Raw genomic sequence first — 15,756 nt, forward strand, 5'->3', positions numbered from 1 at the left:
CACATTCCTGGGAAACACAGGAAACTATTTGTTGTACATGTGCTTTTAAGTGTATCATACTTCACTTACAGTAGGACAACACTGTCATGATCTCTTTAACCTCTTCACCCCGAAGCCTCTATTTACCTTCCTGATCAGGCCAAATTTTACAATTCTAACCAGTGTTACTTTATGTGGTAATAACACTGGAAAGCTTCAACAGATCCCACCGATTCTGAGATAGTTTTCTTGTGACATACTTTACTTCATGATAGTGGTAAAGTTAGTTCAATATGTCTTGCATTTATTTGTGAAAATATCAGAAATTTTGTAAAAATGTAGCAATTTTCAAACTTTTCATTTTTATGCCCTTAAACCAGAGAGTTACGTTACACAAAATAGTTAATAAATAACATTTCCCATATGTCTACTTTACATCAGCACAATTTTGTTAGGACGTTAGAAGGGTTAAAAGTTGACCACCAATGTCTTATTTTTCCAGCAAAATTTACAAAACCATTTATTAAGTGACCATATTACATTTGAAGTGACATTGAGGGACCTATGTGACTGAAAACACCCAAAAGTGACACCATTCTAAATCCTGGACTCCTCAAGGTGTTCAAAACCACTTTCAAAAAGTTTATTAACTATTCAGGTGCTTCACAGGAATTAATGGAATGTGAAAGGTAAAAATGAACATTTAACTTTTTTCACAAAAATTTAACTTTAGACCACAATTTTTTTTATTTTCGCAAGAGTAAGAGGAAAAAATGGACCCCAAAATTTGTTGTGCAATTTCTCCTGAGCCGATATCCCATATGTGGGGGAAAACTACAGTTTTGGTGCGTGGCAGGGCATGGAAGGGAAAAAACCCCATTTGACTTTTTGTACGCAAAATTTGCAGGAATCATTAGTGGACACCATGACGCGTTTGGAGAGCCCCTAATGTGCCTAAAGAGTGGAAACCTCCATAAGTACCCCAATTTAGAAACTAGACCCCTCAAGGAACTTATCTAACTGTGTGTTGAGCACTTTGAACCCCCAGGTGCTTCGCATAAGTTTATTATGTTGATCCGCAAAAATAAAAAAAACTAATTTTTCCCACAAAAATGTTCTTTTAGCACAATTTTTTTTAATATTTTAAAAACATTAACAAGGGAAAGTGGACCACAAAATTTGTTGTGCAATTTCACCTGAGTATGCTGATACCCAATATGCAGAAGAAAACTACAGTTTGGGCGCACACCAGGTTTCAGAAGGATGGAGTGACGTTTTGGAACGCAGATTTTGATGGGTGTCATGTCGCGTTTGTAGAGGCTCTCATGTGCCTAAAAAAACCTCCACAAGTGACCCCCATTTTTTAAACTAGACCACTCAAGGAATTCAACTAAATGTGTGGTAAGCACCTTGAACGCCCAGGTGCTTCACAGTTTATAATGTTAAGCTATGAAAAAAAAATAAATCACATTTTTCACACAAACATGTTCTTTAGCCCCAATTTTTTTTTTTCACAAGGTTAACGGGAAAATGTAGTACAAAATTTGTTGTTTAATTTCTCCTGAGTACACCAATACCCCATATGTGGAGAAAAACTACTTATGAGGCACACTGCAAGGATCAGAAGGGAAGAACCGTCATATTGGAGTTCAGATTTTGCTGGACTGGTTTGAGGTTGCCATGTGACATTGGTAGAGCCCCGGATAGGCCAGAATAGCCGAGTCCCCACATAAGTGACCCTATTTTACAAATTACACCTCTCAATGAATTATCTACCGGTGCAGTGATCATATTGACACCCCAAACTAACTATCAAACTAATCTCACGCAGTCTGAGAGATTATCTCTTGATCAGTTATCTTCTGATAAAACACTGATAATAAAACCAGCGGAAAAGGGTGGGGCTACTGTGATTATGGATAAAACTGATTACTTAGAGGAGGTGTTTAGACAGCTTAATGATACTTCAGTCTATAAAATAGTACCGCATAATCCCCTAAATCAGATAGCCCAAAAAATTAAGCCGGTTCTAGATTTTCATCTACAGGCAGGTACTATTGATAGTAAAATGAGTGATTTCCTCATCAAATCAGATCCTATCACCCCAATATTTTACATCTTACCCAAGATACACAAAAGACTGTATAAACCACCAGGACGGTCCATTGTGTCACTGACTGACTCCATTCTATCACCATTGGCGATAGTGTTGGAAAAAATCCTTACACCATTGGTTAAATCTACGCGGTCTTTCCTATTAGATACTAACGAATTCATCAGAGTCATTAGATCGCTGGGCCCCTTACCTACTACATCCTTTCTCATCACCTGGGATGTAAACAGCTTGTATACGTCCATAACCCATGAGAAAGGGCTGGTGGCAATGGATAGACTCCTCAGTGAAGCAGGTATTGACAGTAAAATCCGACATTTCTGTGCTGATCTTTTAAACCTGGTACTTAAAGAAAGTTATTTTATGTTCCAGGATAACTTTTACATCCAGCAACAGGGCACAGCAATGGGTTCGAACGTAGCGCCCCGTACGCTATTGCCTACATGGCAGCTTTTGAAGAAGATTTTGTCTACCCTCATCCTCTGTTTATTGGTCACTGCAAAATCTGGCGGCGATACATAGACAATATCTTTTGCATCTGGGATGGACCAATTGAATCACTTCTACTATTTGACAGTCACATTAACAACATCTGGCCTGAACTAAAATTTTCCATACAACACAGCACAGAACGGATCAATTTCCTGGATACTTTAATTTATAAGGAGAGGGAGGGTACTCTCGCCATTGACTTATTCACTAAACCCACAGACCGAAATGGTCTTTTACATTTCAGTAGTTGCCACCCCCCATCCATTAAGAATTAAATCCCCAAGTCACAATTCCAACGGGTAGATAGAATTGTCTCTGATGGGAATACCAGGGAAGTTAGACTTTCCGAGATGGAACGCAAATTCTCCAACAGGGGTTACCCACATGGGGTTCTCTCACTAAGGCTAACAGAACATGGCATCCACGAAATCTAAGGATGGTAATCATAGAGTTTTCCTTTTGTTACAACCTATCATCCGTTTTCTGGTACTGCTTTCATAGGCAGTTTGTTCCAAAACATTGCAATTATACTAGAATAGTAGATGACTGGAAAATAACAATGACTGCAATTCAGATAGGTAATTTAGAGAAAATATGAGGAAATATTATTTGCATAATAATTTGGAACACAGTGTAAATGTATTTATTGGATTAATATTTTTTCATTTTTTTGTTCTTTATTTTGTGATTTTCAAAATATATTTTACAATTTTTATTAACTCTTTTTTTTTTTTTTTTTTTACATTGGCCCAGGATGGGACATCAACTTTCCACTGACAGATCGGTGGTCTAATACTCTGCTATGCTTCTGCATTGCAGAGCATTAGAGCAGCGTCTGGCATACAAGGAGGAGGCGTCTGCTCGTGCTCTGAGCATGAGCTGACAGGCCACTGTCCCTGGGTGACCCCACTGCCATCTTTGGGGTCAGGGTCACCATGTAGACCATTAGCAAAACGCAATCGCATTACGTTGTGCCAATGGGAGCACATAGGAAGCTACCTGCCTTTGTAATGCCTGCACTATTGACAGCGGCATCACAGGGGTTAAACGACAGTGATCAGTGCTAGCACCGATTGTGGGTATTGCTGCAGGGTGTCAGCTCTCATATAGAGCCAACAACGGCATTTGATCGTAGCGGCACTCAGTGTGAGTCCACGCGATCATGGTGCCGTAAATATTCTTGTTTTGGCGGAAACACAGTTCCCGCAGAGCAGTATATATACAGTGCATGTCAGGAAGGGGTTAAAGGGAATCTGTCAATTGGTTTTTGCTATGTAATAAAACCTACACAAGGCTATGTTCACAAGTTGCTTTTTTTCTGCAGACAAAACCTTATCTCTTGACAGTAAAAAAAAAGTTGCAGACAAAAAGAATGGGGTTTTTTTGCTGCTTTTCTAGCTGATTTTTGGCTATGTTTTTCTGGATCCCAACGTTCAGCTTTGGTTCTACCATACAATAATGAACAATGCAAGGTATTAGGCCACCAATGCAAGACGTATGTTATGTAAAACCATAAAACAATTTTGAAAAAAGGGCAATTTTATACAATTATTTTGTGGAAAAAGGTTTTTATGTCTGAAAAATAGTGACTATTCTGAACAAAAAAGTTCATATGAGTTCATGAAAAAATACACAATTGCAAACGTAAAAACAGCAGGGGGAGCTGAATTGGCCAGGCATAGTTTACTTAAGACACTGGCAGTGCATTGAGTTTGTCGGGCGCCGTTTATTTTACATGTATCACTAATTGAATTAAACTGTACTAATCCTAACTGCCAGACTCATGAAGACACCAAGACATTTTGGTTTAAACTTGAAAATCGCAAAAACAAATGTATTTCACATCCAGCTATACCTGCTTTATTTCACTAAAAATGCTGCAAAAAGGTTTTTGCTGCGTTTTTGCACTTAGGCTAAGCTCACACTTGTGTACCCGGGGCATTGCGGATGGCTGTGTACTTCCTCCCTGAAGCTCTGCCCACTCCGCACTTCTTACGTTTAGGTCCACCTACTTCTGCATGTGTCCTGTGTACCTATCTTTAACATTGGGACCGCAGGACATGCGGATGAATGTGGATGCCCGCCGACTCAACAAGTTTAGTTCCCGTGTGGTCGGCGGGAACGTCAAAACGACGCATCCGCATACATCCGCATGCCCTGCATACCCAATGTTATGTGAAGACATAGCCTAAGAAGGAAATTCCAAAATGTAAAAAGACTTAATAGCCTATGAATACAACAAGAATATATATAACCTAAACACCAGTATTGAATTTATCATAGAAGTAATTTTATTAGTATTTAAATATAGAAACTGTAAATTTAAAAACAGCACAAGACAAAAGGACAATGTTTAAAATGATTAAAAAGGAAGAGAAAGAACTGGACATACCCTAAAAGAATGAATAAGATCAATAAGTATCTAAAGGCTGGCAATATACAAATATCAGACAATTGATAACATAAACATATCTACTATATAATTGTCTAAGGGTCACTTCCGTCTTTCTGTCTGTCTGTCACGGAAATCCCAAGTCGCTGATTGGTTGCGGCAAAACAGCCACGACCAATCAGCGACGGGCACAGTCCAGCGGCAAAATGGCCGCTCCTTACTCCCCGCAGTCAGTGCCCGCTCCATACTCCCCTCCAGTCAGCGCTCACACAGGGTTAATGGCAGTGTTAACGGACCGCGTTATGCCGCGGTGTAACGCAGACCGTTAACGCTGCGATTAACCCTGTGTGACCAACTTTTACTATTGATGCTGCCTATGCAGCATCAATAGTAAAAAGATCTAAGGTTAAAAATAATAGAAAAAAATATAGTTCTTACCGATAATGGTATTTCTCTGAGCCCATGACGGCACCACGGAGAGAGGGGATCCGCCCACCAAGGACAGGAAACCTACTGATAAAAAGGCGGTACCACTCTCCCGCATCAGTTGTTTACTAGAAAACGATGGGAGAATATGGAATAGCTTATTAGTTTTAATATTACTTAACTTAATTGAGATACCGCGTGACCTATCATAAAATAGCCTATGGCCCTATATTAGTGTGCACACCCATAAGTGAAGGGAGGGAATGTACGGGTGCCGTCATGGGCTCAGAGAAATACCGTTATCGGTAGGAACTATATTTTTCTCTGTCGCCCATGACGGCACCACGGAGAGATTTGCATAGATTGTACATTCAGGGAGGGACCACCGCTTCCAGAACCCTTTTACCGAAGGTAAGGTCTGAAGAGGAGATAAGGTCCAATCTATAGTGCCTATAGAATGTAGAAGGTGATGACCAGGTAGCAGCTCTACATTGAATTGAATGTCAATTGAAGCTCCGGCCTTCTCCGCCCAAGAAGCTGCTACTGCTCTCATTGAGTGAGCCTTGACATCCCCTGGAACAGACATTCCACTTGACGAGCATGACAGGCTGATAGCATCCGTGATCCATCTTGCCAGAGTGGCTTTGGAGGCTTTTTTCCCCTTCCGGGGACCCTGAAAGCACACAAAAAGAGAGGCATCCTCCCTACTCTCTCTGGTGGCTTCTATGTACTGCATGAGGCATCTCCTGACATCTAGTGTATGTAATGATTCCTCCTCCTTTTTAGGGTTAGGACAAAAGGAGGGGAGAGATATCTCGAGTTCTGTGGAACTGGAATGCCACCTTCGGGAGGTATGCTGGGTCTATTTTGAGAATGACTCTGTCCTCTAAAAACTGTGTGTAAGGAGGGTTAGCAGATAGCGCCTGTATGTCGCTAATCCTACGAGCAGATGTGAGGGCGACGAGCAGGGATGTTTTGAGGGATAGGAATTTTAATGGGATATCCTCTAAGGGTTCGAAGGGAGGTTTAGTCAGGGCTTTAAGGACCAAATTTAAATCCCATTGAGGGGAGATTTTTACTGGAAGTGGTCTTGATCTACCTGCTGCCCTGATGAACCTGGAAACCCACCGATTACCTGCCAAATCATAATTAAACAGGGCTCCCAATGCTGCCACCTGGACTTTTAGGATACTCGTGGCTAAACCGATCTCCAACCCGTTTTGTAAAAATTCTAATATGGATTTAAGAGGGACCTATTCCCCTATTTTAGTGCCTGATGAAAGGAATTTTTTCCATATATTCCCATATTGTTTTGTTGTAACCAGTTTCCTACTTTGTAAAAGAGTGGATACCAGCCCTGGAGAGAACCCTCTGCTTTCTAGTAGCTTCCTCTCAAATGCCAAGCTGTCAAGTGTAAGCTCGTAACTCGTGGATGTTGGACCGGGCCCTGGGAGAGTAAGTTTGGAAGGTCTGGGAGTACCCACGGGTCGGATATCGACATTCTCCTCATCCAAGAGAACCAAGGTCTCTTCGGCCAGAACGGGGCTATTAAGATTACATGAGCCCCGTCCTCCCGAACCTTCCTCAGCACTGCCGGAATCAGAGCAAATGGGGGAAATGCATAAGCCAGCTGATGTAGCCATGGAATCAGGAACGCATCCAACGCCACTGGATTCCCCAGTGGAGTTATGGAGCAAAAAGAGGTTACTTTTTTGTTTATGTTGTTGGCAAAGAGGTCTATGTTGGGAACCCCCCATTTTTCTGTGATCTGGGTGAATACTGCCTGATTTAGCTCCCATTCCCATTGTTTTAGACTGGAGCGACTCAGAAAGTCCGCTTTGTAATTGTCCACTCCCCTTATATGCAGACTTGTCAGGGATAGCAGGTTGCACTCGGCTATTTGAAAGATTGACTCGGTTACTTCCATCAGATTTTGAGCGAGTACCCCCTTCGTGATTTAGGTATGCCACTACAACCCTGTTGTCTCACATGACTCTGACGTGGTGAGAGTGAAGGGCCCCCAAGAATTCCAGCAGGGCGAATTTGACCGCTAGAAGTTCTTTCATATTGGAAGATTCTTTTGCTAGAGACGCCGACCAGGTGCCTTGAGCTACTAGGTCGCCCAAATGAGCCCCCCACCCACTGGGGCTTGCATCCATTGTCAGTATTTTTGAGATTGGGGTTACCTACGGGACTCCCTGGGAAAGATTCTTTTGCGATATCCACCAGATTAGTGACCGAGTTGTGTGTGGAGATAATCTCAACCGACCTTCTAAACGCCCTCCCAGAGAGATCTCCTCTGACAAAATTTGCCATTGGAGGTGTCTCGAATGGAGCTGAGCCCATTGGACCGCAGGTATGCATGAAGTCATGGATCCCAAGAGGGACATAGCCTGGCGTAGAGTTATGGAGGGGAGAGCTTGTATCTTGGACACCAGCCCTGTTATTTTCTGTATTTTTTCCCCAGGAAGCCGGCATTCTTCCTTTATGGAGTCCAGAGTGAGACCTAGGTATTCTTGGACCTGGGAAGGCAACAATCTGGACTTTTTTAAGTTTATTAGCCAGCCCAGCTCCTCTAGAGAACATCTTACTGTTTCCAGCTGATTGCTGCAGTGTTGGGGAGAGGAGCCTATCACCAAAAAGTCATACAGATATGGTACAATCAGGGTGTCCTGTTCTCTGAGATGAGCCATTACCTCCGCGATTAGTTTTGTGAATATTCTCAGGGCTATGGCTAGTCCTGAAAGTGGCATAATATCCCCCTGATATGAACTGCTATCCTGAGAAACCTCTGGTGATCTATGTGGATAGGGACGTGATAGTAGGCATCCTTCAGGTCCAGGACTACCATGAAACGCCGAGGAAACAGCATTTTTATAGATTACTTTATTGTTTCCATCTTGAACGCTTGAACCTCTAGGTATTTGTTTAGGTTTTTCAAGTTTATGATAGTCCTGTATGACCCGTCCGTTTTTTTCCTCAGGAACAGAGGGGAATAGTAACCTTGCCCTCTTTCTTGTGGGGGAACTTCCAGAAGAACTCCCTTGTCCACTAGTCCAATGACCTCGTTTTCCAATGCCAATTGTTCTTCCACTGAAGACCTTGGAGATGTTATCGTAAAGGAGGGGCGAGGGTTTTTTAGAAATGTCAGTTTCAGCCCTGATTTTATTATACCCAGGATCTATTGGCTGAAGGTAATTTTCTCCCAGGCCGAGAGAGAGTGACAATCCCCCCCCCCACCTGGGGCCAACCTTCATTGGGAAGGTTTCTTGTTGTCGCTGGGGTTTTTGTTAAACAAGAATCCTTTATTTTTGTTTTTCTTATCCTCCCATTTTCCCTGGTTTCTCCCTGGCTTTTTACGGAAAAACCTCTTGCTCCGAAAGGGCCTTCTATAAGAGGGGAAACCCAGGGAGGGAAAAGACTTCTTTTTATCTCCCGCCTTCTCTAGGATGTCATCCAGGGTGGGACCAAACAAAAACTCCCCCTCACAGGGAATGGTACATAATTTAGATTTTGCCTGTAAGTCCCCCGGCCAGCACTTAAGCCAGAGGGCGCGCCTAGCCGCGTTAGAGAAGACTGTTGATCTAGCAGCTAATCTAATAGAATCAGCAGAAGCATGTGCTAAAAATGCGTCCGCCCCCTCATTACAGGCAAGGTGTTTAGTATGGAGTCACGGGACGTTTTCCCTTTTAGCTGGCCCTCCAGTTGGTCTAACCAAATCATTAACGAACGGGACGTGCATGCGGCGGCGAGTGCCGGCTTTACACCTCCCCCAGCTGCTTCCCAGGAACTTTTGAGAAAGGCGTCCGCCTTTTTGTCTATAGGGTCCTTCAAGACCCCCATGTCCTCAAAAGTGAGGGTGAATTTCTTAGATGCCTTAGCTATGGCGACATCTAGTTTGGGGGCTTTTTCCCAGAAGGAGCAGGATTCATCCTCAAAAGGGTACTTCCTCTTTGGTGTTAATAACGCTTTCCTTATGGGTTTTTTCCACTCCTTTTTGATTAGTGCTGATATTGTTTCATTAAGCGGAAAAGCCCTCTTCTTCTTTTGGCTCAAGACCCCCGAACATAATGTCTTGAACCGACCTTTTGGAGTGAGAGTCTACTAACCCCATAGTACTCCTGACTGCTTTTATGAGGCCATCGGTGTCCTCCAAGGGAAAACAACTGCGACCCCCAGAGGAAGAAGAGGATGATGAAGAAGAGGAGGAGGAGTTAGACGAACGAGTCCGCATCATCACTGTCTGTATTAGACACCGGAGACGGGGACCTGTGCCTAGTATTCCTCCGTTTTTTCCCACTTTTAAGAGATCTAAAGGTGTCTTCTACCTGATTTTTAATCAGGGTTTTAAGATCGGCTGCAAACCCGGGAAGCCCTTCGGATACTGTCTGCTGTATACACATATTACAAAGTCTCTTCTCCCAGGAAGTTGGAAGGTCTTCTCTACAAAGGGCACAAATCCTATGCTTAGTTTTCCCTAACCTTTTCTTCCCCTAGAGTAAAAAGACACAAAATAACACCCTTACTGTCACTAACTTTCACGAAGATCACTTACCACCTCACGGACCCATAAATACTGGTTGGGGATGCTCTGCATCTGTCTTTTTGCCGGACGCCGTACTGGACTCCTTGCTATGCTGGGACCTTTGGCATTCTTTACCGGTAGTATCCTGGTGTCCTTTTTGTTGTCGCCGTTTTTGCTGCTGCTGCGGCGATGCTGGTGGTGGTGGTGATTCTGGTAAGGGTGATGCCAGGTCGCTCATGGCTGTGACTGTAGGCTGCGGCCGTATATAGGCTGCTGCTGTTAGGTTGTGGCCGTAGGCTGCGGCTTGTGCTGCGGCTTGAGTTGCGGCTTGAGCTGCGGCTAACCTTTGCCAACGGACAACTGGACAAGCCAGGCTTTTTATGCGGCGGCGATTCCCGCTGCTTAATTTGATTATGCGCCTGCGCAGAAGCGCTGCCTGCCAGCGCCTGCGCAGAAGCGCCGTCTGCCGGTGCCTGCGCAGAAGAGCTGTCTGCCGATGCCTGCGCAATGGGCCGTGATCTCAGCCAAAATATTGCGCACGCGCAGTCGGCTTTGCAGTGTGCAGACTGACGCTTCAAAGGGAGAGCCGCGCCTCTCCTCCCACAACCACAGAGGGACCCCCCTGGATGTTGCCGCTACTGCATCTTACCTGGGGAGATGACCGCGAACTCCATGTCACCTCCCCCGCACACCCTAGAGGCCCACTAGCCCCAGCGGTGGCGCCTCGGGTCACCACATCAGCCGAGGCAGGGGGACCCCCGCTGCCTGAGTCGGACTGATGGGCCCCGGAATCCCACGATGATCTTCTTGTTGGTAAGTCTGTAGGTCTCCCATCAAGGACAGGAAACCAACTGATGCAGGAGAGTGGTACCACCTTTTTATCTGTAGGTTTCCTGTCCTTGGTGGGCGGATCCCCTCTCTCCGTGGTGTCGTCATGGGAGAGAGAAAATAAAAAATAGTTATATACTCACCGTCTGTCGGCCCCTCGGATCAGTAACCGGCATTTCCCGCTCCTCGCGACTCTCCGGTGACCGCTCCATGCATTGTGATCTCGCGAGATGATGACGTAGCGGTCTCGCAAGACCGCTACGTCATCATCTCGTAAGACTGCAATGCACTCTTGGGACCAGAGCGCGCAATGAGCATCGGTAAACGCCTCGCTTGGATCCGGGGGCCAACGGAGGGTGAGTATAGAACTATTTTTTATTTTAACTCTTTTTTTAACAGGTATATGATGCCCACATTGCTATATACTACATGGGCTGTGCTATATACTATGTGGGCTGTGCAATATACTACGTGGGCTGTGCCATATACTACGTGAGCTGTGCAATATACTACGTGGGCTGTGCAATATACTACGTGGCTGTGCAATATACTACGCGGGCTGTGCAATATACTACTTGGCTGTGCAATATACTACATGGCTGTGCAATATACTGCATGGGCTGTGTAATATACTATGTGGGCTGTGCAATATACTACGTGGCTGTGCAATATACTACGTGGGCTGTGTTATATACTGCGTGACTGTGCTATATACTACGTGAGCTGTGCAATATACTATGTGGGCTGTGCAATATACTATGTGGGCTGTGCAATATACTACGTGGCTGTGCAATATACTATGTGGGCTGTGCAATATACTACGTGGCTGTGCAATATACTACGTGGGCTGTGCAATATACTACGTGGGCTGTGCAATATACTACGTGGCTGCAATATACTACTTGGGCTGTGCAATATACTACTTGGGCTGTGCAATATACTATGTGGCTGTGCAATATACTACGTTGGCTGTGCAATATACCACGTGGGCTGTGCAATATACTACGTGGCTGTGCAATATACTATGTGGGCTGTGCAATATACTACATGGCTGCAATATACTACCTGGGCCGTGCAATATACTACATGGCTGCAATATACTACGTGGGCTGTGCAATATACTATGTGGGCTGTGCAATATACTATGTGGGCTGTGCAATATACTACGTGAGCTGTGCAATATACTATGTGGGCTGTGCAATATACTACGTGGCTGTGCAATATACTACGTGGCTGTGCAATATACTATGTGGGCTGTGCAATATACTACGTGGCTGTGCAATATACTACGTGGCTGTGCAATATACTACGTGGGCTGTGCAATATACTATGTGGGCTGTGCAATATACTATGTGGGCTGTGCAATATACTACGTGGGCTGTGCAATATACTATGTGGCTGTGCAATAAACTACGTGGGCTGTGCAATATACTACGTGGGCTGTGCAATATACTACGTGGGCTGTGCAATATACTACATGGCTGTGCAATATACTACATGGGCTGTGTTATATACTGCGTGACTGTGCTATATACTACGTGGCTGTGCAATGTACTATGTGGCTGTGCAATATACTGCGTGGCTGTGCAATATACTGCATGGCTGTGCAATATACTACGTGGGCTGTGCAATATACTACGTGGGCTGTGCAATATACTACGTGGGCTGTGCAATATACTATGTGGCTGTGCAATATACTACGTGGGCTGTGCAATATACTATGTGGGCTGTGCAATATACTACGTGGCTGTGCAATATAGTGTGTGGCTGTGCAATATACTACGTGGGCTGTGCAATATACTACGTGGCTGTGCAATATACTACGTGGCTGTGCAATATACTACGTGGCTGTGCAATATACTATGTGGGCTGGGCAATATACTACGTGGGCTGGGCAATATACTACGTGGCTGTGCAATGTACTACGTGGCTGTGCAATGTACTACATGGCTGTGCTGTATACTACGTGGGCTGTTATATACTACGTGGCTGTGCTACTTACTACGTGGGCTGTTATATACTACGTGGCTGTGCTATATACTACGTGGCTGTGCTATATACTACATGGCCGGCCGCGAACAATCAGCGACAGGCGCAGTCCAGCCACGAATTGGCGTGGGATTTGAACCACGCTTCGCTAATTGGTCGCGCCCAGCCAGCCGAATCCTGTGTATTCAATGTATTATTCTAAAATCTTCATAAATAAACTACATATATACTCTAGAATACCCGATGCGTTAGAATTGGGCTACCATCTAGTCTACTATATAATTGTCTAAGGGTCACTTCCATCTGTCTGTCTGTCATGGAAATCTCAAGTCGCTGATTGGTCGCGGCAAAACGGCCACGACCAATCAGCGACGGGCACAGTCCGGCAGCAAAATGGCCACTCCCTACTCCCCTGCAGTCAGTGCCCGCTCCATACTCCCCTCCAGTCAGCGCTCACAGGGTTAATGGCAGCGTTAACGGACCGCGTTATGCTGTGGTCTAACGCACTCCGTTAACGCTGCTATTAACCCTGTGTGACCAACTTTTTACTATTGATGCTGCCTATGCAGCATCAATAGTAAAAAGATCTAATGTTAAAAATAATAAAAAATCATTATATACTCACCCTCCGTAGGCCACCCGGATCCAGCCCAGGCCTTTCCCGCTCCTCGCGATGCTCCGGTGACAGGTCCATGCATTGCGGTCTCACGAGATGGTGACGTAGCGGTCATCATCTCGCAAGACTGCAATGCACTCTTGTGACCAGAGCATCGCGAGGAGCGTCGGTAAATGCCTGGGCTGGATCCGGGGGGGGGGGGGGGGGAGCGACAGAGGGTGAGTTCCTGACGAAGGAAGGAATCCGAAACGCGCGTTGGGGTGCGTGTAATCAGGACACGGCCATTCACCAGGTATCAACCTGTAATCTTGATAGCTCTCCCTGGGTTTTTTTTGCACATCGTGCGGTATTGAATTGGCTGATTTTAGGCCATAGCACTATGCACTTTTTTGTATGCTATTCTTTGGCACATAATTTTGAGCACTATTGCACTTTTTGCTAAAAATCACTTTATCCGATCTAAACATACTATAGAGTGTTTCATTTGGTTCTAGATATATGAATTCTTTAGCACATTTGCACTTTAGCTGTTCTTTCACATATAAGCAGTGAGATTTAGGGAGTACCTCTGTGTAATCGGCCGGCATAATATATGCTATTATTTTTTGTCCTGTATTTAAATATTGATTTTAAGTAATATACTATTTTACTGTGTTATTTTTATAATATATATTGAATAAAATACTATTTTTAAACATATTTCCTTGTTCTGGTGCTCTCTGGTTATCCATATATAGGTGTCTGGGCTTTTGTCTCCACTAGGTGGCGGTGGTCACTCACTTACACAGTATACCAAGTATTGGTGAATTATAGATACTGAGGAGAATATATAAGATTGTATTTCCCTGTATTGATGGTATAACTGTGTTTTAACTACAATATACTATGTGGCTGTGCTATATACTATGTGGCTGTGCTATATACTACGTGACTGTGCTATATACTACGTGGGCTGTGTTATATACTATGTGGGCTGTGTTATACACTACTTGGCTGTGCTATATTTCTCTGCTGTATCTGTGCATCATGAATCGTGGTATGTGTTAAAGAGGAGGGCCCACTGAGACGTTTCACCCGGGGCCCTCAAAAACCTGGGCTGTGCTATATACTACGTGGCTGGGCAATATACTACGTGGCTGTGATATACTTCGTGGCTGTGCTATATACTACGTGGCTGTGCTATATACTACGTGGCTGTGCTATATACTACATGGGCTGTGTTATACGCTACTTGGCTGTGCTATATTTCTCTGCTGTATCTGTGCATCATGAATCGTGGTATGTGTTAAAGAGGAGGGCCCACTGAGACGTTTCGCCCGGGGCCCTCAAAAACCTGGGCTGTGCTATATACTACGTGGCTGGGCAATATACTACGTGGCTGTGATATACTTCGTGGCTGTGCTATATACTACGTGGCTGTGCTATATACTACGTGGCTGTGCTATATACTACGTGGGCTGTGTTATATACTATGTGGGCTGTGTTATACGCTACTTGGCTGTGCTATATTTCTCTGCTGTATCTGTGCATCATGAATCGTGGTATGTGTTAAAGAGGAGGGCCCACTGAGACGTTTCACCCGGGGCCCTCAAAAACCTGGGCTGTGCTATATACTACGTGGCTGGGCAATATACTACGTGGCTGTGATATACTTCGTGGCTGTGCTATATACTACGTGGCTGTGCTATATACTACGTGGCTGTGCTATATACTACATGGGCTGTGCTATATACTACGTGGGCTGTGTTATACGCTACTTGGCTGTGCTATACTTCTCTGCTGTATCTGTGCATCATGAATCGTGGTATGTGTTAAAGAGGAGGGCCCACTGAGACGTTTCGCCCGGGGCCCTCAAAAACCTGGGCTGTGCTATATACTACGTGGCTGGGCAATATACTACGTGGCTGTGATATACTTCGTGGCTGTGCTATATACTACGTGGCTGTGCTATATACTACGTGGCTGTGCTATATACTACATGGGCTGTGCTATATACTACGTGGGCTGTGTTATACGCTACTTGGCTGTGCTATATTTCTCTGCTGTATCTGTGCATCATGAATCGTGGTATGTGTTAAAGAGGAGGGCCCACTGAGACGTTTCGCCCGGGGCCCTCAAAAACCTGGGCTGTGCTATATACTACGTGGCTGGGCAATATACTACGTGGCTGTGATATACTTCGTGGCTGTGCTATATACTACGTGGCTGTGCTATATACTACGTGGCTGTGCTATATACTACATGGGCTGTGCTATATACTATGTGGGCTGTGTTATACGCTACTTGGCTGTGCTATATTTCTCTGCTGTATCTGTGCATCATGAATCGTGGTATATGTTAAAGAGGGGGGCCCACTGAGACTCTTTTACCCGGGGCTCTCAAAAACCTGGAGCTGG

General features: G+C 44.6%; 1 protein-coding gene across 1 annotated transcript in view; it reads right to left on the minus strand.

Annotated features, from left to right (window-relative positions):
- Window positions 1–15,756, minus strand: part of GALK2 (galactokinase 2) — a 477,779-nt gene that overhangs the window by 340,224 nt on the left and 121,799 nt on the right. The gene's annotated exons all lie outside the window — the stretch shown is intronic.

Source organism: Ranitomeya variabilis, chromosome 5 (genome assembly GCF_051348905.1).
Source record: "Ranitomeya variabilis isolate aRanVar5 chromosome 5, aRanVar5.hap1, whole genome shotgun sequence".
NCBI classification, from domain to species: Eukaryota; Metazoa; Chordata; class Amphibia; order Anura; family Dendrobatidae; genus Ranitomeya; species Ranitomeya variabilis.